The sequence below is a fragment of the Trichosurus vulpecula genome, chromosome 2 (assembly GCF_011100635.1).
Source record: "Trichosurus vulpecula isolate mTriVul1 chromosome 2, mTriVul1.pri, whole genome shotgun sequence".
NCBI lineage: Eukaryota > Metazoa > Chordata > Mammalia > Diprotodontia > Phalangeridae > Trichosurus > Trichosurus vulpecula.
In genome coordinates, this window is record NC_050574.1 from 254,603,573 (window position 1) to 254,627,607 (window position 24,035).

At 36.8% G+C, this 24,035-nt stretch overlaps 1 pseudogene; it reads right to left on the minus strand.

The window, feature by feature from the left end:
• Window positions 1-7,747: 7,747 nt before the first annotated feature.
• LOC118838262 lies at window positions 7,748-8,704 on the minus strand (annotated as a pseudogene).
• Between the last annotated feature and the right edge of the window lie 15,331 nt (window positions 8,705-24,035).

Sequence of the window (24,035 nt, forward strand, 5' to 3'; positions counted from 1 at the left end):
GTTCTCCTTGATAATTTCCTGAAAGATGGTATCTAGGCTCTTTTTTTGATCATGGCTTTCAGGTAGTCCAATAATTTTTAAATTATCTCTCCTGGATCTATTTTCCAGGTCAGTGGTTTTTCCAAGGAGATATTTCACATTGTCTTCAATTTTTTCATTCCCTTGGTTCTGTTTTATAATATCCTGATTTCTCATAAAGTCACTAGCTTCCACTTGCTCCAATCTAATTTTTAAAGTAGTATTTTCTTCAGTGGTCTTTTGGACCTCCTTTTCCATTTGGCTAATTCTGCCTTTCAAGGCATTCTTCTCCTCATTGGCTTTTGGAGCTCTTTTTCCATTTGAGTTAGTCTGTTTTTTAAGGTGTTGTTTTCTTCAGTGTATTTTTCAGTATTTTTTTGGGTCTCCTTTAGCAAGTCATTGACTTGTTTTTCATGGTTTTCTCGCATCCTTCTCATTTCTCTTCCCAATTTTTCCTCTACTTCTCTAACTTGCTTTTCCAAATCCTTTTTGAGTTTTTCTATGGCCTGGGGCCAGTTCATGTTTTTCTTGGAGGCTTTGGTTGTAGGCTCTATGACTTTGTTGTCTTCTTTAGGCTGTATGTTTTGGTCTTCTTTGTCACCAAAGAAAGAATCCAAAGTCTGAGACTGAATCTGGGTGCGTTTTCGCTGCCTGGCCATATTCCCAACCAACTGACTTGACCCTTGAGTTTTTCAGTGGGGTATGACTGCTTGTAGACTAACGAGTTCTATGTTCTACGTTTGGGGGGGAGGTGCCAGCTCTGTCAGAGCCGCACTCCTCCTTCCCCAAGGACCCCCAGTCCAGACTGGGCTTAGATCTTCAGCAGGCTGTTGCACTCCTGCTCTGATCCGCCACTTAATTCCTCCCACCAGGTGGGCCTGGAGCAGGAAGCAGCAACAGCTGTAGCTGCCCCACCTCCGCTGCCCCCGGGGCTGGAAGCTGAACCGCGAACTCCTTCCACTCCCGCAGCTTTTCCCACTAATCTTCTCTGCAGTCTTTAGTGTTTGTGGGTCGAGGGGTCTGGTAACTGCCGCAGCTCACTGAATCAGGGCGCTGGGGCCCCCTCCGCCCGGCTTCTGGTCTGGATGGTCCACGCCGCTCAGGCTGGGCTCTGCTCCACTCTGTTCGCAGCTCCCAGCTCCCAGCTCCCAGCTCCGTGTGGAATAGACCTCACCCAGAGACCATCCAGGCTGTCCTTGGCTGGAGCCCTGCTTCCCTCTGCTGTTCTGTGGGTTCTGCCGTTCTAGAATTGGTTCAGAGCCATTTTTATAGGTTTTTGGAGGGACTCGGGTATGGAGCTCACTCTAGTCCGTGCTTACCAGCCGCCATCTTGGCTCGGCCCCCCCCCCACAAGAATTTCTAGAAGAGTTCAAAAAAGAATTTTAAAATAGCAAGAAAAGATTGTAAAAATCAAATAAGAGTGGTATAAGGTAAAATTGGGAAGAGAAAAGAGAGCAATGCAGGAAAATAATGAAAAGAGAATTAACAGCTTGTTTAAAGGAGTCACAGCAAATACTGAAGAAAACTTGTTAAAGATCAGAAATAGTCAAATTGTAAAAGAGGTAATATGGTATGCGCATATATACATATATGCACATATGTATATATCTGTATAAGTAGAGATATATACACACAGATACATATACCTCTGTGTGTGTGTTTGTGTGTGTGTGTGTGTGTGTGTGTGTGTGTGTGTTTGTAGAGAGAGAGAGACAGAGACAGAGACAGAGAGTTGATTGGTAGTAGTCTGTTTTCACAAAGGAGCAACACAGCACCATTATGTTAGAGTTGGGGAACAGTGTGTCTAACTGTAGCTGAACAGACCAATTTGAATTCAGAAGGCTCTACCAGAGGTCCGGCAAAATAGTCCACATGAACATTTGGAGTAGAAATATCACTATATTTTTGCATCTCACATTTCTTTTGAGCTACCGCAATTCTGCTTTGCTTATGGAGCACAGTGTCTTTTTAACGCAGGCACACCATGTTGTGTGGTCCTTTGCTAGTGTCTTTCATGTCATTCAATCAATTCCAGAGTTCTGCAGAGAGATCTTGAGAGTATCTTTGTACCACTTCTGACCTCTGTGTGAGTGCTTGCCTTGTGTGAATTCTCCATAAAATAATCTTTTAGGCAAATATAGATTTGACATTCAAACATGGCCAGCCCATCATGTTTGCACTCTTTACAGTAGAGTTTAAATACTTGGCAGTTTAGCTTAAGAAAGGACCTCACTGTCTAGTACCTTATTTTTCCAGGTGATTTTCAGAATCTTCCTAAGACAATTCAAATGGAAGCAATTCAGTTTCCTGGAATGGTGTTGGTCTAGGTTTCACAAGTCTACAACAATGAGTTCAGCACAATGGCTCTATAGACTTTCAGATATGTAGGCAATCTAATGCCTCTTCTCTTCCTCACTCTCCTTCAGAGCTTCTCAAACACTGATCTAGCTCTTGCAATGCATGCATCAATCTCATCGTCTGGATGAGATTTTCCAGTACATCACTGGAAAATGTACTGCCAAGGCAACTGAACTTATTCACAGCATTCAAAATTTCTTCATCTGCTGTAATAAATAGTTTCACATATGTATGGTGTAGTGCTGGCTGGTAGAGCATCTATGTTTTGTTGGTGTTGATTACTAGGTCAAAAATAGCACAAGCATCAGAGAAGTGATCCACATACTTTGTTGCATCTCAGCCTCAGAGGCTGCATTGTGTGCATAATCATCTGTGAACAACAACAAAAAAAAATAATGCCTTAAATCTCCCTGTACTTTAGTCTTGGCTTGTAGCCTTTTTCATTTGAATAATTTACTGTCAGCGAGGTAGCTGACCTCCCTGTTGCCATTTTCATCCTTGTTGAAGATATCTGACAATGTTGCTGAAAATAATATGCTAAAAATCTTGGGAACAAGCACAGAGCCTTACTTCACTACACTGATGACTGGGAAAACATGAGAGCATTGTCCATTGTTCAGAACCCAAGCAAGCATGCCATTGTGAAATTGATGGACAATATTGAGGAACTTCTCTGGGCAACCAAATTTTGCCATAATTTTCCACAAGCCTACACTACTGACAGTATCAAATGCCTTGATCAAATCAAGGAATGTTGTGTATAGACCTCTCTATTGCTCCTGGCAGTTTTCCTCTAGTTGTCAGGCAGCAAACAACATGTCAATCATTCCTCAGCCCTTTCAGATTCCACACTGACCCTCAGGTAGATAGCCATCTTTCGGGTGAAGGATGAGCTGATTAAAGGATGACTCCAGCAAGAATCTTGCCAGCCATGACTAAGAGAAAGAGAAATCCCTGTGATTGTCACAGGATAAAGCATTTCTTTTACCTTTATAGAGATGGACAACAAATACGCCATTGAACCCCTGGGTGATAACTTCCTCTTGTCATATAACCTGGAAAATTTTAGCCAATTTTCGTATGAGCAGTGGAACCCCCCCGCCTTGTAAATTTCAGCTAGGATAGAATGTGTGTGTGTGTGTGTGTGTGTGTGTGTGTGTGTGTGTGTGCATATATACATGCATACACACAGAGTCGAGCATAGAAATTCATCCTACTGAACAGGAAGTAAGAGGGGAAGAAATTGAAAGAAAAGTATGGGATCATAAGAGGGTGGGTAGATTTAGGGAGACAGTGGTCAGAAGCAAACTATTCTTTTGAGAAAGTTTCTGGGTAAAAAAAAAAGAAGACAATAGGCTGGAGGGACATAAGCAGTTAGCAATCACAATTCTGAATGTGAAGGGGATGAACACACCCACAAAATAGAAGAGGATAGCAAAATGGATTATAAACCAGAATATAACAATATGTTATCTATAAGAGACACCTTTAAACAGAAAGACACACATGTAAAAAGTTATAATAAGGGTTTGCAGCAGAATCTATTATGCTTTATGTGAAGAAAAAAGAGGGAAGGGTAAAAATCAATATCTCAATCAAAGCAAAAGCAAAAATTAACCTGATTTGTTTTTTAAAAAATGATATCAGGGAAACTACACTTTGCTAAAAGATACCAGAGACAATAAAATAATATCAATACCAAATGGATTTGTACCAAATAGCATAGCATCCAAATTCTTACAGGTAATGTTAACTGATGGGCAGCTAGGTGGCACAGTAGATAGAATGCTGGGTACAGAATCAGGAAGACCTGAGTTGAAATCTGGTCTCAGACAGTTACTAACTGTGTGACTGGCAAATCACTTAACCCCATTTGCCTCAGTTTCCACATCTGTAAAATGAGCTGGAGAAGGAAATGGTGAACCATTCCATTATCTTTGCTAAGAAAACACCAAATATGGTCATAAAGTTTCAGACCTGACTGAAATTACTGAAGAACAACAAATGTTAATTGAGTTATAGGAGGAAATATACAGTAAAACTATACTAGTGATAGACCTCAAATTAACTCTTTTAGATATAGATAAATCTAACCATAAAGTAAACAAGAAAGCAGCCAAGGAGATTAATAGAATTTTTTTAAAAAATAGATATGATAGTCATCTAAAGAAAATTGAATGGGGATGGAAAGGTGTTTATCTTTTAGTCAGATACACATGGTAATTTTGCAAAAATGGCTATTTATTAGGGCACAAAACCCACACAAATAAATGTAGAAAGCATAAGTATTACATGCATACTTTTTGGACAATGACACAATGAAAATTGCATTTAAAAAGGCTCTTTGTATCATAGATTAAAAATTACTTGGAAACTAAATGATCTAAAGCTAAAGAATAACAAAGTCAAAGAACAAATTATAGAAATAATCAAGATTTTTTTTATTAAAGATAATGAGAATGAGAAAATATACCTTATTTTGGATGCAGCCAAAGTAATACTTAGAAAAATTTTATATCTTTAAATGTTTATATCAATTAAAACTAAAAAAGAGCAGATCAATAAATTAAGCTTGCAAGTGAAAAAAAACCTAGAAAAAATTAAAAATTCTCAATTAAACATCAAAATATAAATCATGAAAATCAAAGATAATAATAAAATTCAATGTTTTTTTAATAATACTGAACTAATAAAACTAGAAGTTGCTTTTATGAAGAAAAAAATTACAGATTAACCATTGGCAAATTTGATTAAGGAAAAAACAAACTGTTAACTCTGGATCTAATCCATGGATTACTGTTTATTTCACCCTGAATTCCTTCCCATTATCTATTTTTCAAAGAAATCAAACATATATTATGTATGGCATTTTAATAATAAACTTAATAAAAGTAACTGGTGATACAGTGGATAGAACATTGGGTCTAAAGTAAGAAAGATCTAAGTTTATATTCGACCTCAGAAAATTAGTAGCTGTGTGACCCTGGATAGGTCATTTAACCTCTGTTTCTCTCAGTTTCCTCAAATGTAAAATGGGGATAATAATAGCACCTAACTTGAAGTGTTGTTGTGAGAATCAAATGAGATAATATTTGTAAAAACTTCTTACCACAGTTCTTGGCACATAGGAGGTACTATATAAATGCATTTTCCTTATATCCATTTAATAATTCAATTTAACCATATTCATTAAAAACACTATCTATATGCCAAGCAGTGTGCTAGTATTGAGATGAAAGACAAAAAAACCAGTATTTGTCATTGATGATCTTATATTCTATTGGGTGGCACACTATAGAAAGGAATAATCTGTATACAGCTTAATAAATACAAAATAATTTAGGGTGTTAAGCACTAATGGCCTGGAAGATCACAAAAGGCTTAATGAAGACAAACATTTGAACTGAGCCTTGAAAGTAGCTCAGGATTTTAATAGAGGGAAGTTTACAGGAGAATATGGTAGACCCTAAAAGTGGGGGGTCTCAATCTGTACAAATTAAGATACAACATTGAATGCCCTGTGAAAAAACAGCAAATGGATTGATTTGGCTAGAAAATGGAGTATACAAGAAAATGTAACACATATATCTATAAAGTTATGTTGACACTAAATTTTGATTAGCTATGAATGTCCAACATAGTTCTAGATTCAGGAGAATAAGAACACTGAGAACAGGACTAATGACAAGTCTACTGTAATGAAAGAAGAACTTTTTTACGTAAAGTCAGAAGTCTTGGGTATGCTTCCTCCCTTTTTCTATTACTATCTATGTAACATTGGGTAAATTATCTAATCTCTCTTCATCTGTAAAATGAAAATAACTGGACTTACAACTAACTATTTTATAGTTGTCATAAGAGTTTCTCAGGCTGAATTCCATGACAGTCCAGGGAGAATTTCTCCTACCATGAGCTCTGTAAAAATAGGTGTTAAGAAGTGAGTAACCAGTCCAAAAGAAAATTTCTTATTGCACAAAGGAAGACCACTTGGGCAAGGAGGGCCTTCATTGTTGTAGAGTACATATTGATATTCTATAACATTTTAAGTTCATTTATAAATACTCAGCAAAAGACATTCTGAGGTAGAATGGATGTGGGAGAAGTGTGCAAGCCTTGGGGTCACAAGAGTTGCTAAAGGTCAGGTTGGTTCTTGTGGGAAAGTAGAATTATTCCTGTTCATCCTGTTGTGACCAATGGTGAGGGAAGTAAAGGGCAAACCTCACAGTTCTGTTTCCTTGGGTTCAGACGTTAATTTATCTTGGGAATAGATTTTTTCTCCAAACTCATAGTGCCCAAATTCATCCACCTCTTCAATGTAGGTTTGATATTAGGATAAAATCAGATAATAGATATAAAACACCTAATAAAAAAATAAAATATGAGCTACATTCATGTATAGCATAATCAGCAAATTAGACTTTGGCTACGTTGACACTGTTCTCAACCAAATGGTTAACAATAATGGCTGCTATTCTTGGAAGGAATTCGGTATATCTACTTGTTGCTTTTTTCTATGGGCAGCTAAAGATCTTCATTTGTATTTTAAACTGATAACATAATTATTATGATGATGATAACCTCAATAATAGATTTTAAGAAGCAAAATTAAAATTTGTGTGTTGTAAGGAATGAAGAAACCCTATTGTTGAAATGAGGTAAAAAGAGCAACACAGAGGCATAATTTATAAGTTATTAATACTTATTAGGCTAGGGACACAAACCAATAGATTCATCCTTTTTTTTTAATTGCACATCACTCCTTTATTATAGTGAACAACAAAAAAAAGGGGGGGGCAGAATTAGTACAGTTATGCTAAAAATGATGAGTACCCAGGTTGCTGCACATAAGGTGGAAGGCAATGGGACACTGAGACACATTTCAACATGATCTAGAAGTGGGGCCTATAAAACACAATGGGATGTACTCATCCACTCATTAGAAATCAAGGAACTCTCCCTTCTGACAGTTTGAGATCTCTGATAACTACCAAGAGGGACAGTTTAATTTCAAAAGCCACTAATAACCAGCCTAGAAGGGTCTTTTGTGAAAGCGATTGCAACAAGTAAACATTAGGATATAATCTCAACCTCCCAGATCCATTGTTCTTGGATTAGGGAGGACACAAAGCCTTTCATGATTTATTAAATGACCACCTGGGTTATAGGCAACTTCCTACAACAGCCCCTGAGAGGGCTGCCCTACTGGCAGAACTGACTCGTAGGAATAAATGGACCAGTTGCTTCTTTCAACTCCCCACATTGGTCACTTCTTACTATGTTCCCATTCCTAACCCCTAACCAGGTCCTTTCTGAGCCAAACCACCCACGAGGCATTCTGACTAATGTGGTTGAGGGGAAGGGCAATGAGAGAAAAGAATTGGTCTGAAATAGGGAGGAAATGAGAAAAGGAACCATCAGTCCCCCACCTGCGGCTATGTTTTGTAATCCCTAAGGTGATGGTCAGTGTGGAGCAGGCAGGGGAGAGATGTGGTGGGGACAGTGAGAAGAGAAGGACCTGGCTACTGCTGGCACATGCTGGTAGCCTGCTTTCACTTTTTGGCCTTCCCTTGGGCTGCCACGGCCTCCATGGCTTTGCGCACAGTCTCTTCATCCCCAAGGAACTGCAAGGGCTTGATGGGTTTCAGATTCTTGTCCAACTCATACACGATGGGAATGCCAGTAGGCAAATTCAGCTCCATGATTGCTTCTTCAGACAGACTCTCAAGATGTTTGACAATCCCTCAAAGACTATTGCCATGGGCTGCAATCAGAACACGTTTTCCTTCCTTGATCTGGGGGACGATTTCCTCATTCCAGAAGGGTAGAGCCCGGGCAATGGTGTCTTTCAGGCTCTCACAGGAAGGCAACTGATCTTCAGTCAGATCTGCATAGCGACGGTCTTTGCTGATGTTGCTGTAGAAGGGGTGGTCAGGCTCCATTGGAGGTGGTGGGATGTCGTAGGATCGTCGCCAGATCTTCACCTGGGCCTCACCATGCTTAGTAGCTGTCTCGGCTTTGTTGAGGCTGGTCAGACCTCCTTAGTGCAGCTCATTGAGGCGCCAAGTCCTCATTACAGGCAACCACATCTGGTCAATGGCATCTAGGACTGTCCAAAGGGTACGAATTGCTCTCTTCTGGACAGAGGTGAAGCAGATATCAAATTCATAGCCAGCATCTCGCAACGCTTGGCCGCCGCGCTTGGCCTCCTCGTGCCCGGCGGGGCTCAGGTCCGCGTCGTACCAGCCACTGAAGCGGTTCTCCAGGTTCTAGGCGCTCTCTCCATGCCGGATCAGCACCAACTTGTAGGCGGCCATGGCGGGGCAGAGGCTCGGGGCGGTGGGAGTCAAGGAAACCGGCACACAGGCGAGCACGCACTGAGATTGAGCTAGATTCACCCTTTTGCTTTAACATTCGTTACGTCTATAACAGATGCTACATATGTAGAAGGAAAATTGAAAAAAATATAACCCTACAAAGTTTGAAGGCTATATTTGATTTCCATTTTTTTCCAATTCAAATGATCTTAACGTTTTGTATGAGTCTGTGTGTGGAACCTTTATGCAGTTGGGTAAAGCCTAATATTGTAATTTTTGTCTACATTCACAATCAAAAGAAATGCTAAATTTCAGGTGCAGAGTAATGAAAATAAAAGATGCATTTTTTTCCCACACAGGTTTCTTGAAAACCTGGAATCTATCCACAGACTTGTTTGCTGAAGAACCCCTGTTTGAAAGAGATAAATTACTTAAAAATACAGAGTTATATTATATAGTTTTGTTTGTTTAGAATAAGAGTATGCACTAACAAGGAATTTTTGAAGTTTTCTTTTATAATCAATGACCCCTAAAATGAACTTCATATTAAAAGAAACTTAGTTCATTGCTGACATTTCCTAAGATTTAAGTTTTGATCAGAGACCAAGGCCAGCCAAAGCAAGACAAAAATAGTCAAAAGTACATGTTGAAGTATTCACATTTACTTATTATTTATTTAATATTTTTAGTCTTCAGCACTGATTTCCACAAGAGTTTGAACTACAAATTTTCTCCCAATTTCTATTCTCCTCCCACTGCAAGATGCCATATATTCTGATTGCCCCATTCCTCAGTCAGCCTCACTTCTGTCACCCCACTCCCCCCTGCCATCACCTTTTCCCCTACTTTCTTGTAGGGCAAGATAGATTTCTATGACCCATTGCCTGTATATCTTATTTCCTAGTTGCATGCAAAAACTTTTTTTTTGAACATCTGCTTTTAAAACTTTGAGTTCCAAATTCTCTCCCTTCTTCTCTCCCCACCCACCCTCCCTAAGAAGGCAAGCAATTCAAGATAGGCCACATGTGTATCCTTATGCAAAACCCTTCCACAATACTCATGTTGTGAAAGACTGTATTTTGCTCCTTCCTATCCTATCCCCTTTTGTTCAATTTTCTGCCTTGACCCTGTCCCTTTTTGAAAGTGTTTGCTTTTGATTACATCCTCCCCCTGTCTGCCCTCCCTCCTATGATCCCCCCTTTTTTATCTCCTTCCTCCTTTCCTGTGGGGTAAGATACCCAATTGAGTGTGTATGTTATTCCCTCCTCAGGTCAATTCCGATGATAGCAAGATTCACTCATTCCCTCTCATCTACTCCCTCTTCCGTTCCAACAGAAAGGCTTTTTCTTGACACTTTTATGTGAGATAATTTACCCCATTCTATCTCTCCCTTTCTACCTCTCCCCATATGTTCCTCTCTCATCCCTTAATTATATTCAACTCACCCTGTGCCTTCTCTCTCTCTCTCTCTCTCTCTCTCTCTCTCTCTGTATATATATATATATATATAGATAGATAGATAGATAGATAGATAGATATAGATATAGAGATATAGAGATAGAGATATAGAGATATAATGTATACATCTAAATATATATATATATATATATATATATATATTCCTCTCAGTTACTACAATACTGAGGTCACATGAATTATACGCATCATCTTTCCACGTAGGAATGTAACCAAAACAGTTCAACTTTAGTAAATCCCTTATAACTTCTCTTTCTTGTTTACATTTTCATGCTTCTCTTAATTCTTGTGTTTGAAGGTCAAATGTTCTATTCAGCTCTGATCTGTTCACTGAGAAAGTTTGAAAGTCCTCTATTTTATTGAAAATCCATATTTTGCCGTGGAGCATGATACTCAGTTTTGCTGGGCAGGTGATTCTTGGTTTTAATCCTAGCTCCATTGACCTCTGAAATATCATATTCCAAGTCCTTCAATCGCTTAATGAGGAAGCTGCTAGATCTTGTATTATCCTGATTGTGTTTCCATAATACTCAAATTCTTTCTTTCTGGCTGCTTGCAGTATTTTTTTCTTGATCTGAGAGCTCTGGAATTTGGCAACAATATTCCTAGGAGTCTTCTTTTGGGGATCTTTTTCAGGAGGTGATCAGTGGATTGCTCCAGTCTAATTTTTAAGGTAGTATTTTCTTCAGTGGTCTTTTGGACCTCCTTTTCCATTTGGCTAATTCTGCCTTTCAAGGCATTCTTCTCCTCATTGGCTTTTTGGAGCTCTTCTGCCATTTGGCTTAGTCTATTTTTTAATGTGTTATTTTCTTCAATATTGTTTTTGCTCTCCTTTAGCAAGTCATTGACTTGTTTTTCATGCTTTTCTTGCATCCTTCTCATTTCTCTTCCCAATTTTTCCTCTACTTCTCTAACTTGCTTTTCCAAATCCTTTTTTGAGTTCTTCCATGGCCTGAGACCACTTCATGTTTTTCTTGGAGGCTTTTGATGTAGGCTCTTTGACTTTGTTGACTTCTTCTGGCTGTATGTTTTGGCCTTCTTTGTCACCACAAAAAGATTCCAAAATCTGAGTCTGAATCTGAGTCCATTTTCACTGCTTGGCCATGTTGCCAGCCAACTTACTTGACCCTTGACCTTTTTTGTGGCTGTATGACTGCGTGTAGAGAGCTCTTTGTCCCCAGCCTGAGGGGCATAGCTCTTATTTTTAGAGCTATTTCTACACAGCAAGATCTGCCACACCAGCACTCTTCCTCCCCCAAGAACCGCCAACCTGGACCATGAGTCAGTTCTAAGCAGGCTCCTCACTCCAGCTCTGATCTGCCACTTAATTCCTCCTACCAAGTGGGCCTGGGGCCAGAAGCAACTGCAGCTGTACCTCTGTAAGCAACCTCAGAGCTGCACCACCTCCTCTGCCCCCAAGGCAGTGGTCAACCACGAACTTCTTTCACTCAGTCCCCGCGGTTTTTCCCACCAACCTTCTCTGTTGCCTTTGGTGTTGTGGGTTGAGAAGTCTGGTAACTGCCATAGGTCACTGATTCAGGGCACTTGGGCCTGTTCTGCCTGACTCCCAGGGCTGGTTAGTCCAGGAGCGGCCCACACAGGGTTCTGCTCCATTGTGCTCCCAGCATAGTGTAATAGACCTTACCCAGTGACCATCCAGACTGTCCTGGCCTTGGGCCCTGCTTCCTTCTGCTGTTTTGTGGGTTCTGCAGTTCTAGAATTTGTTCAGAGCCATTTTTCAGGTGTTTGGAGGGTCCTGGGGGAGAGATTTAGGCCAATCCCTGCTTTCCAGCTGCCATCTTGGCTCTGCCCCCTTACATTAATTTTCTTAAGCTTACATCACTGATTTTAATATTATAGTCTGTGAACACATAGGCTTTAAGAGATTGTGTGTGGGTTTTTTCTTACCTAATTATGTATTTGAAGCTAAGTATATTCTGAGAGTAGCTTTCATTCATTGATGGATGGAAGAAATGTTAAATATTTATAAATAAGTCAAAGGAGAGGGGGTGGGAAATGTGTTCTAAGATTGCTACAAACCCCACCTATTCTTAATAAGTTGCCTATAGACATTCATTTTATTCAATCAGGTTATATAGATATAGATATAGATAGATATTATATATTTTATATAATATGTGTAGTGTATCCCTTTCATATGTTAGAATAGAGAAAGTTCCAGCTTTAAGCGAATTTGGGAATCATTTAGTTAGTAATAACTAATATGAGCCAGTTTTTTATAGAGCACCCAATATGTGCCAGGCATTTTAAAAATACCCCATTAATTTTTACAATAAACCTGGGTGGCAGGTGCTATTATTATCCCTCTTTTTTAGTCAAGGAAACTGAGTTCAAGTGATTTGCCAGGATCACAAAGTTTGAAAGTATCTAAGGTGGATTTGAACTCAGGTCTTCCGGACTCCAGACTTCAACACACCTAATTCATAGCTAGTTATATGAAAAATTTGGTTAAGAAACCAGACTGCCTGCATTCTAGTCTAGTGCTTTCAAAATTCTATGAGAGATGAAGAGAGAGAGAGAGAGAGAGAGAGAGAGAGAGAGAGAGAAACTAAAGGTGGCAGACATCACCTTAGATTGTCCAAAAGTTACATTTGATACAAGGTAACTGTGGCTCAAAGAAAGGAAATGAGTTTAACTTCACATGGCTGTTATTTTAGAAGAGCTGATCCTTGGACTCAGGTCTCCACACTTCAAGTTCAATGTTTTTCCTGGTCAAGTTTCCAAATTTGAAATTTCTCAGAGAAAAGGGAGTTCATTTATTGTTTGTATATTGGTTCTACCCCCAAAGGGTCATGGTGATGTGCCATGCTTAGATGAATCAAGCTCTATATGGCTCAATGAACTTCAATGCCCTTTTGGCTCACCTTGTAGGCAAGTCATTTAAACATCATAAAGGTCCCAGCTGGGTCCCAGCTGTAGTTCATATGATACACACCTAGGATATATCCACCAGATGGGGAGTTTGATAATTGGTAAAGTTACTCTTAAATGATAATTTTCAAATTAATGCTATATTTTAGAATAACATTTTAAATTTTGTAAACAATATTCATTTTTCAAATTGAAGAATAATAATGTATATCAAAAACACACCCATTTGGATTAAGAGGAAAGGACTCTATGTAAGTAAAAATTAGATTACAGAATAGATTGTTTCATTAGAAAGATAGGAAGTAGAAAATTAAAACATTGCAGGGTAGTGAAAATTCTGTTTTTTTTTTCTTTATGAACAGATATTTTAAAGAACATTAAACATTTATTTTTTAACTTTTTAATGAGCAGATCAGAAACATGTAATTAGCATATCAAGCACTCATAAATGACAATTTCTAAGAATTTGAAAGCAGTTTATTTTTTGAAAATGAAAAAGCTCCAGCTATAGTCATCTTATAAATTTACTAATACTACTACCTAATAATACAATGATTTAACATACATAATGCTATAACCCTATATTCTTCGGTATATTTTTAAAAATCTAGGCTGCTTTGAATATATGTATTTTATAACTAGGGCTTACATCTCAAATTGAGATGAGAAGTGATGGTGCTTTATAAAAAGTTAATAGTAAGAAAAGCAAGGTTCGTATGTGTGGACTTCTATTTTAAATATTCAGCAGAAGAATGAAGAAGAAATTGCACATCTTTTGACTTGTCAAAAGTTGTGTTAGTAAAATCAATTCCATTCAGATTAACTTATTTAATTGTAGCAACAATGCTGCTAGTAGCTGCTGTGGGGGTGTAAGGCCATTAACACCAGCACACAGGAGGGCTGCCAGCACAGATTCTTTGATCTGCTTTTCTGAGGAAAGCAACTTTAAGGAGTTTACAATCTCACTTTAAATAAATGTACATATGTAATTCTCCTAGTTCAGGGGGGAAAGCACCTTGAACTTCAGAGAAAACACAATCACAATTTATAAGCAGAAATTATATAAACAGAGCAAACAACAAAAATCAGCAAACAGGGTTTCTAAATGTCTGTTCATAGCAATACATACATAATTGCCAGAGAGGGAAGCATCAGTCTCTGTGTTTTCAAAGCCCAGGAGCTCCTAACGGCTACCCAGAGTCTCATCTGGCCAAATCACATGAACATTCCTTGAGTGAGCCCCCAAAGCAAAATACTAATCTCAGAGTATATATATACTTCTTCAGGGTCAGAGGGCATCACAACCATGTGACTCAAACTCATGTGACTTAAGCTTTCTTGTGACTTAAGCAGGTCATCAAAGATTCTTGATTCAATCAAAGACTATTGATTGAAAGAAAGGCAAAACTCAATCAAAGGCACTTGATTGCCTTAGTGCTGAGAAGCATTCCAAAAGAAAAAAAAAACAGCAAAAAGTTCCACTTTGCTTGTCATTACATTCATTCTCACAGAAAATATTGGCAACAAAATGCTGGCTATGCCTAAAATACGGTAAGCATGTGCCACACACATGCATACACATACACACACATCCTTGCATTCAATCTAGGAAGTTAATTAGAAAAATGATCTAACCAGGTAGTATTCATTCAGGTTAACATTGTTTGGCGAGCAGTTGACTAATTCAACCATTATTGTTTACTTCCCTAAGTCAATTTCAAGAGTGTAAATATAGGCTCAAGTATCAAATCCACATTAGTAGTGGATAGTCAATTAAAAAATGAAAGAACAACTTAATTAAAAACTGTTTGCCAGTTAGTGAATACAATATGAATAGCCACACAGAGTCTTATATGATAGGAACTGTGAAGGGTTTCAGAAAAGCTAAAGACATGGTCCATTGGGGAACAAATACTTTATCTGGGGAGATTTAGATAGGCACAGAGGTGTTCAAAAAGACAAGAAGAAGAATCATTAAAGAGTTGTCTTAAAAACCAAGAAGACTTGGGTTCAAATCCTACCTCTGGTATACTGACTTTATGAATCTATGAAAGTCAATTTCTTTCTCATGGCTCTAGGTAATTTTTATTTATTTTTTAATGTAATTTATTTATTTTTAGTTTTCAGCATTCACTTCCATAAGATTTTGACTTCCAAATTTTCTCCCCATCTCTCCCCTCCCCCACCCAAGATGGCATGTAAATCCATATAGGTAAATTCATATAGGCTCAACATGTACATTCATATTAAACCTATTTTCACATTATTCATGTTGTACAAAAGGATTAGAACCAAAGGGGGAAACTATGAGAAAGAAGAAAAAGAGAGAGAGTGAGAGAGTAAGAGAGAGAGAGAGAGAGAGAGAGAATGTTCCAAAAGTATTAGTTCAACTTTTAAGCTACTAAAGTAAAACATAAAACTTTCACTAAGAATTTTGGGGCATCCTATGCTATTTGTTTTCCCCATTAGTATATAAGCTCCTTCTGAATAGGGGTTGCTTCATGCTTTGTACTTGTATCCATACCACCTAGATAATAATAGGTACTTAATAAATGCCTTTTTATTTCTTGAAATCCCTGAAATGGATACTGCTTTATAGTACTTAAAATTCTTTTACAAATTATGGTAATCTGTGTAAGTGCCTGTTCTCTTACATATTTCCTTTTTTTGCCATTCTAAGATTTTTTAAATGAGTATGAAACAATTATAGCAAGTATTATAATATAATACAAATTCAATGGCCCTATACCTAATACATGTATAAATAATAGAATCATCAGTTGGGTACATTGATCAAGAAAAGAAGTCTGGAGGAATAGTTTCTTCAACCACTGCATGAGGTATGAGGTAGGAGTTGAGAGAAATGATAAGGTGGAATGAAAAAATGCTTAATTCAAATATTATTTTTGAAAAAAATGTGTTGCTGGAAACAAACATATTAAATTTTTACCTGAGCAAATTAAAGCAAAGAGATCTCTGCAATCCTTCTCTGTTTAACCTCCTCATCATGGTCATCAGCATGGAAAAATGGCATCAAGCAGTGAAAACAACACTCACCTATGAGCTATAGGACTCGGTTTTTACTTTGAATAAACTATTTCACTGGCAAACTAACAGGGCCATTGACATTTTACTAATGTGCTTTTACACAGGTGACTAAATTTAGATTTTATTACATCATGTGGCAACATAAATGGTAAACTGAGAGATATTATTTTTAAAATAAATTATTTTGTTTTATAGCTATGAGAGTTTTGGAAGTTAAAAAATCATGGAAATAATTTATATTCTCTAAGCAGAACCACTTTAAGTCCTGACAATACTTATTCATAAGAGGAACAGAATTTAAGAATATCCTAAAAAACCAAGCAAATTTGTGCATGTGTATGTGTGTATATGTGTGTGTGTGTGTGTGTGTGTGTGTGTGTGAATTGACAAATATGTTCCTTCTAGAGTTAAGGTCAAACTCTTTTAATGCAGTTTTTTAATCTGTAAGGGAAAAATAATAATTCCTATATACCTTGAAAGCTTGTTATGAGGATCAAATATACATATAAAAATAATTTAAATTAATCAACAGGTATTTATTATGCAATTACTATAAGTAAAGAACTTATGTATGTAGAAATGTATACATGTATGTATATATACATATATACATGCATACATATATGGATAAGTGTATGTATGTATTCTATGTGTTCACATACATGTGTATGTGTGTATACATATATATATATATATATATATATATATATATATATATATATATATATATATATATATATATATATACACACACACACATATCCATATATTGTTTCCCCGTTCAGCAAAAGGTTAAAGGAAAACTGATGTGGTCTACTGCAGATGACTCTGGAATGGGAGTCAAGACTTGGATTCACATGTCATTTCTAACAGCTTTCTAGCTGTGTGACCATGGGCATGTCACATAATCTCTCTGAGTTTCTGTTTCTTCATAGGTAATTGAATACTTCTTGCTGTTACTACCTATCTCAGGATCGAAGAACCTGTAATGAAGGCATTGAGGTGAAAATAGAAGTACCTGCATGTTATGTGATTAAGCCATTCTTTAAACCATAAAGCATTATGTAAATGTGAACTATTATGACTATCTCCTAAAGGACCAAGCTTTTATGAAAAGGGATACTTGCACATCTGGTATTTGGCTCTTTATTTGACAATATTCAAAATCAGACTAAAGTGCACTAAAGCAGCAATGTACTATATGTGATGCCTTAGTGAACCCTAAGTATTAGAATCAGAATAATACTTATTAACAAGTTGATGCATTTCCAAAGAGTCTAACTTACAACCAGGGAGTAATTTACAAATGGGGAGCATCTGGATGGTTATTTATTAAAGGCCCTCAGGTGGATGCTGCTGTGTTTGGCATTACTCAGAGCAACGTCTAAAGACATGACACCTGCTCTGTGGTAGCTCACATTATATAATGCATTATTAGAACTCTTCTAAGTCATAACAACACATGCAGCATTTAGGGATGTAGCATTGCAAACCTGGGAAAATGAAGAAACATCTGAAATTAATATAATGTTCATGATGCTATTTCATGATTAATCATATTTATTTACTTGATGAAGTTTTGTTGTTAACTTGCTTTGAAAAGGCAATGTTCAAGTTGTTGGAGTGTGTGTGTGGGTATGTGTGTGTGCCTTTTAAACCTACTCGAGGGATAGAGTAGTTATGAGAGTTGCATATTCACACAAGACTGAAAATATAAAAGTAGGAACTTGGTTGTCTGGGAGAACGGAGGCTTTTAGAAATAGAGAGAGTGGATAGGAGTGGGAGGACAGAGGAAACAGTGGACTAAAGCTATGAAGGGATTGTGAATATTTTAAGGAGGGGACCATGCCTCTATCTCTTCTGGGAATCTGTGAACTGCAAAGGGATCTATCTCAGTTAGGACATAAGACTGTGACTCTTTTGTTTGATAGTCTTTTATATTCATAGTTCTGAGACTGATTCTGCTACTGCCTTGGCCTACATATATTCATTTTAAACTCTGAAATTCATGTCTGCATAGCAGATCTAGAACCAACATGGGGTGACAGAGGTTATGTCATAGCTAATAAATGACATGAGGAGAAGAGGCACTGTTTCTTTTCTCCCTGTCAAAAATGTGTTTACCTATCTGTCTCCAGTGTCCCGCTTGGCCCAGCCCTTGGATTATTTTTTGAAGTCCCATCATCCTGTACTATGAAGTCTTGAATTACAGTAGAACCCCTTAAATTGTTGTAGCATATGGTTCAGATGGCTCAGGGAGTTCAGAGATTAGGAGCAGGGACTTCCATTCCATATGCGGTATTTGCAAAATGTAGGTAATAAAATATTAATCACCTACCTCAGAGGATGATCGAGAGGAGAGTGCTTTGCAAACTGCAGGGCTTTATGAATTTAAGCTTAATGTACCACATTTTCAACTGGAGGCCAAAGTCCCTCTTGAAGTTCAAGAGAACAGAATAGATTATATAATATCTGGGTTTAAGGACGTAACTATGCATTTTCAGAAGTAACAGTATTTTTGCAGCTTATTAATGGACTTTATGTATCACTGAGTGAGGCACAGACAATTTGCCCAATGACATAGAGCTCATTAGAACACTAGGCTTACACTTAAAACAACAGAGTTCTAGGACTAAACCTAGATTCCTTAATGATCCTAGTTTCTATTTAATTTCCTTGTGGACCTCTATCATCATAGGTTGCCTTCTTTCATTGTTTTTGTGTGTGTCATTTCCCCTACAGGACCAGAGCCTTGTACACAGTACAAATATTTGTTTAGTGAATAAAAAGATGGATGGATAACAAAATGAATCTCACCCTACTATTATCACTTGAAAGAGAAGTGACTAGTCTTAACTGTCCATTGTTAACAGAAGTAGAATTGTCTTGTTGAGTCTTTAATGCAAATTATCAGAAATCCTTCTAATTAAATGGGGGCAAGGTTTATTTTGTTCTTCCTTAGGATGAGAGCTACTTGATCTCTTTAGAACTAACTCAGAATAACATAAACCACAAGATTTTCAAATTAGAAAGGGCTTCCAAACAGCTCATCCTTGAAAAATAATTACTTCTATGAAATTATTCCATAAACGATCATCTTTCCTGATGGCCTCCATTGAAGAGGGAATAAGTATCCCCTGGTGGAACCCATTCCACTTTAGGACAGCTCTAATTATTCAGAAGAGCTTGTTAATATGTTTTTTCTCATATCAATCCCAATTTTCCTCATTGAAAATTCTACCCCTTGTTCCTAGTTCAGTCTTCTAGGGTCAAAGAGAACAAATTTAATTCTTCCCCCCCAACATCCATTCAAATGCTTGAAGAAAGCAATCAGTTCCCTTCTGAGTCTTCTCTTCTCCAACTGAAAATGTTAGCTCTTTCAACTTATTCTCAATGGCATGTACTCAAGACACTTAATGATTCTAGTTCTCTTCTAGATACTTCACAGCTTTTTAATACTCCTCCCCAACAACAAAAAAAAAACTGTAGTGCCCAGATTTGAACCCAATATCCTAGCTACAGTCTGAACTAGTCAAAGGAAAATGAGATTTTTGCCTTTTAATTTCAGCCTACTATCACATTACGATCTTTTAGGCTTCAATGTCACACTGTTTCCTGATAATGAATTTGCAACCCACTATGACCCCCTAAGTCTTTTGGAGGGCCATTGCAGCCTAACCACTTCCAACTTTTTCAACATTCCAAATTTTTATATTTATGTCCATCACAAAGGCACTGAGTTGTAGGGAAAGAAAATTATGTCTAGAATAATGGATAATACTTCAAAGATATGTGATTTTGTTGATGAGAATACTCCTTCCGTTGATTCTATTCACAATCTTTCTTACTAAACCATATTTCAGTTATTTTGACCAATATTCAACCACTTGTGTCTAACTGGGTGATAAGTAACTCAAAGCATGCTTCAATTAAGAGATATATAAAAACTGTCACCAGACTGTTTACCAAAGCAAGGTTTTACTCTGATGCCTTGTTTTCACATGGAGGTAATTCTAGGCTCTCAAACTGTTTGCCAGGAGTCTAAGCTCTTATGGCCCTTCTAAACAGAAAAGTCTCCAAGTATAGGCCCACTGCTGATTAAAAGGAATATCTAATAAGACCTGAAGTATCCATGAGACACAGAGAGTCTCTGTATTCCACTAAATCCATCTTGCAGAAGGATAAACATCCTTTTAATAGAATGAAAATAGTTATAGTCATCACTTTTAGATTTAAAGGTCTACAATGAAAGAGACATCGCAGTCTCATTTATCAACTCAATATATTACTGCACAAACAACTATACTTCAACGCAGTCTGTGATAACATTCTAAAAGTGGTAAAAGAAGGGTATAATGTCTCTATGTTAACAAAAGGGGCTGTAAAACTGCAAGGAAAAAGGAACTATAGAATGGAGGGAGAAGGGAAGTTTAAAATAGATGGGTAAGCCAAGTGTAGAAGTGATGAAAGAAAGGAATTGTAGAACTGATAGTTTATGAGCAATAGTAAATTTCATTTCATCCTATCCATGTTCTTGTTGCTTAAACGTTTAGCACAGTGTCTGGCACATAGCAAGAGCTGAATAAATGTTTATTGATTGATTGACATATAGGAACTGTCACATCACTCATTCTCCTCCATGTTACATGCTTGGCTCACAGTTTTCTCCTTTCCAACCTTTTCTGCTTTCTAACACCTGGCCTCCCAGTTCCTCAACATCTTTCAAGATTTTCTTGGTGTCCTCATGTAATATATTTTACCCATCATTATATTTTTTAAATGAGTCATTTTTTTTAAACTTTAAGGTCAGTTTGAAATTGATTCCTGTCATTCAAGATATAAAGGATGTTATCTAACTCAATATCAATAGCAAATGTGACAAGAATACTCAATAACTTCAATCAGTTAAATCCAATAAGTTCATATTGGCACAAACTCTCACCAAGGTGCCGTACTGTGAACTTCTGATATAAAGCCAAAACAAAATGCCATCTCTGCTGTCAAAGACTTTAGTATCTATATAACTGTTGAGCTATGTGGCAATAGTTATTTAGAAATTAATGATTGTTAATTAAATTAACCTATTTTAAGTGAAGTAAACTATAGTTATAAAAATTTGAAGTTGATTTACAAATTACTAGAGAATTGGCAGTAATAATAAGAAATATATCATAAATCTTTGTATTTATAAAACATTAAATGAAGATGACTATGATGAATAGGATAGTTGTTATTACTTAAATCCCAATTCTGTATACATTATTTGAATACAGCATTTAAATCTTATTCCCTAGAGAAAGCATATTAATATTATAACAAATTCTTAAGCCATATAAATTATCTTCAGACAAAATACATAACTTGGTAAACCAATGTAATACAGTACATCATCTTGAATTTTTTTTAAATTCATTGAATAATTTTATGTTTAAGCTATTACTATAAACCTGGATATCCAGGTTGTACTTCCTGGAAAGGAGAAAGACATCTTTGTCCACATGTAAATTGTCTTCCTTTGAAGCAATGCAGGATGTCTTGCTCATTTCCTTAACCCTAGAAAGACAAATATGTGTGTATATATGTTTATATATATATGTTTATATATATAACACACATATATATGTATATATGTATGTATATATGATATACACATATATGTACTATATATACTATATGTGTGTAGACAGATAGATACATATATATGTGTATATATACAAATGAACATATGTGTATATATAATGTATATACATATAGGTGTATATGAATTTATTGATGTAATAAATAACAAATATTTAACGTTTTTGTTACTATATAATCTAGTTAAGCCTGAAGTCATTAACCTGCATTCAAGTATATTGGTAGAATGTTATAGTCCCTTTGCATTCCCACTTATCACATATATAAAAGGCTCATGAAATTAGAGAATATTGGATTATCTAGTTCATTGTTCTTTTTTAAAAAAGTGAAACTTATTCAGCATAGACAGAAGAATACCCATATAAATACACCAACTCTTTCTTAAAACATTCTAGTAAAGTAGCTCTCCCTATTTCCTTAAAACATTTTGAAATAATCCCATATAAACTAAGTTACTATTAATCATCATAATCATCAAAACTATTTAGTAGCCCCAATTCATATATACATGCTTGTTGTAGAAACAGTTGCTATGTTGGGGCAGGTGTCAACAATATTCCAATTAAATCAATACAGTTTTTCCCAAAAAAAGCTTCACCTAAGATGGCTTACTCTGGTTCTTCAGAGTTTTCATGTCCATTTTTTCTCTTCCAGTGTAGAGTGACGTGTGTGTGTGTGTGTGTGTGTGTGTGTGTGTGTGTGTGTGTGTAGCTGCAGGTAAAGAAGGGAGAAGAGCTGTTTCTTACCATGAAAGTTTCCCACTCTACACCAATATTTTCTACATTTGATTCTTTCTTGCCTCCACAGTAAGTGTACTTTATTTCCTTTGCCCTTTTGTACACTTTCCCCCTAAAATTTTCAAGGATTCAATTTTTTCCCTTCTACTTCCTTTCTACTAAAAATGGAAATTAAAAAAATGGAATGGATAAGAACAATCAAGAAAAAAAGTAACTTCTGTTTTGGCCTGGTCCAAAACTGTGTTTCATTTGGCATATTAGTAAATAACTTTTGTCAGAAGTTCAGTATATTCTTTATTATGGGTCCTATGGAATCAGGGCTGATTGCTCCATTGATCAGAATTCATAAGATTTTCAAAATAGTTCTTTTTTTACCATGGTGATATTATATTATATGTTGGTCTCTTGGTTTGGCTTATTTCACTCTGTATTAGTTTACACAAATCTTTCCTTTTCTTTTTAAAAATGTTTTTTTCTTTGATTTTGATAGTGCAATGTTATATTACATTACATTCATATCCCATAAGTTCTTTAATTTTACCCTATCACTGGGCACCCCTTAGTTTCTAGGTCTTTTTCACTACTGAGAGAACTGCTAAAAATATATGCTCTGCCCATCACTTCCTTAGGTATGTCAGGACTGCTCACATATAGATATCCTATAGAGTTTAGCTGTGTGATTACAGAAAGAATTTGTCAATGGTCTTGCAAAAAGGAAAATTATAATTTTATTAGCACCAGGGCCATAGGATCTATAAGTGATTTTTATTGTTTAGTATTTAACTATAAACTTTTGTTTACTGGAATTAAACTTTTAAAATATTTACAATAGGAAGAAATTTGTTCCCCCTGCCTTTGATAAATAGAACTTTATTTTTTCCTAGTTACAAGTAAAGATCATTTTCAACATTCATTTTTATAGGATTTTGAGTTTCAAATTTTTTTTTCTCCCCAAGAGGGCAAGCTATCTGATATAGGTTATACATGAGCAGTCACGTAAACATATGTTCACATTAGTCATGTTGTGAAAATAGAACAAGAACAAAAGGGAAAAGCCATGAAAAATAAAAATAATATACTTTGCTCTGCATTCGGCCTCCATAGTTCTTTCTGTGAGTGTGGACAGCATTTTCCATCATAAATCTTTTGAAATTGTCTTGGATTGGGGCAGAGTCATGATGGCGGCTGGAAAGCAGGGACTTTCGTGAGCTCCCACCCAGGTCCCTCCAAACACCTATAAAAATGTCTCTGAACAAGTTTGAGAACTGCAGAACCCATCAAATACAGAGGGAAACTGGGCTCCAGGCCAGGACAGCCTGGATGGTCACAGGGTAAGGTCTATCACACACAGAGCTGGGAGTGAGGCTGAGCAGAGACCAGCATGAGCTGCGCCTGGACCAATGAGACTGAGAGATGGGTGGAACAGTCCCTAGCATACTGAATCAGTGAGCTGTGGCAGTTACCAGACTTCTCCATCCACAAACACCAAAACCAACAGAGAAGGTTAGTGGGAAAAGCTTCTGGGACAGAGTAAAAGGAGTTTGGCCACCACCCT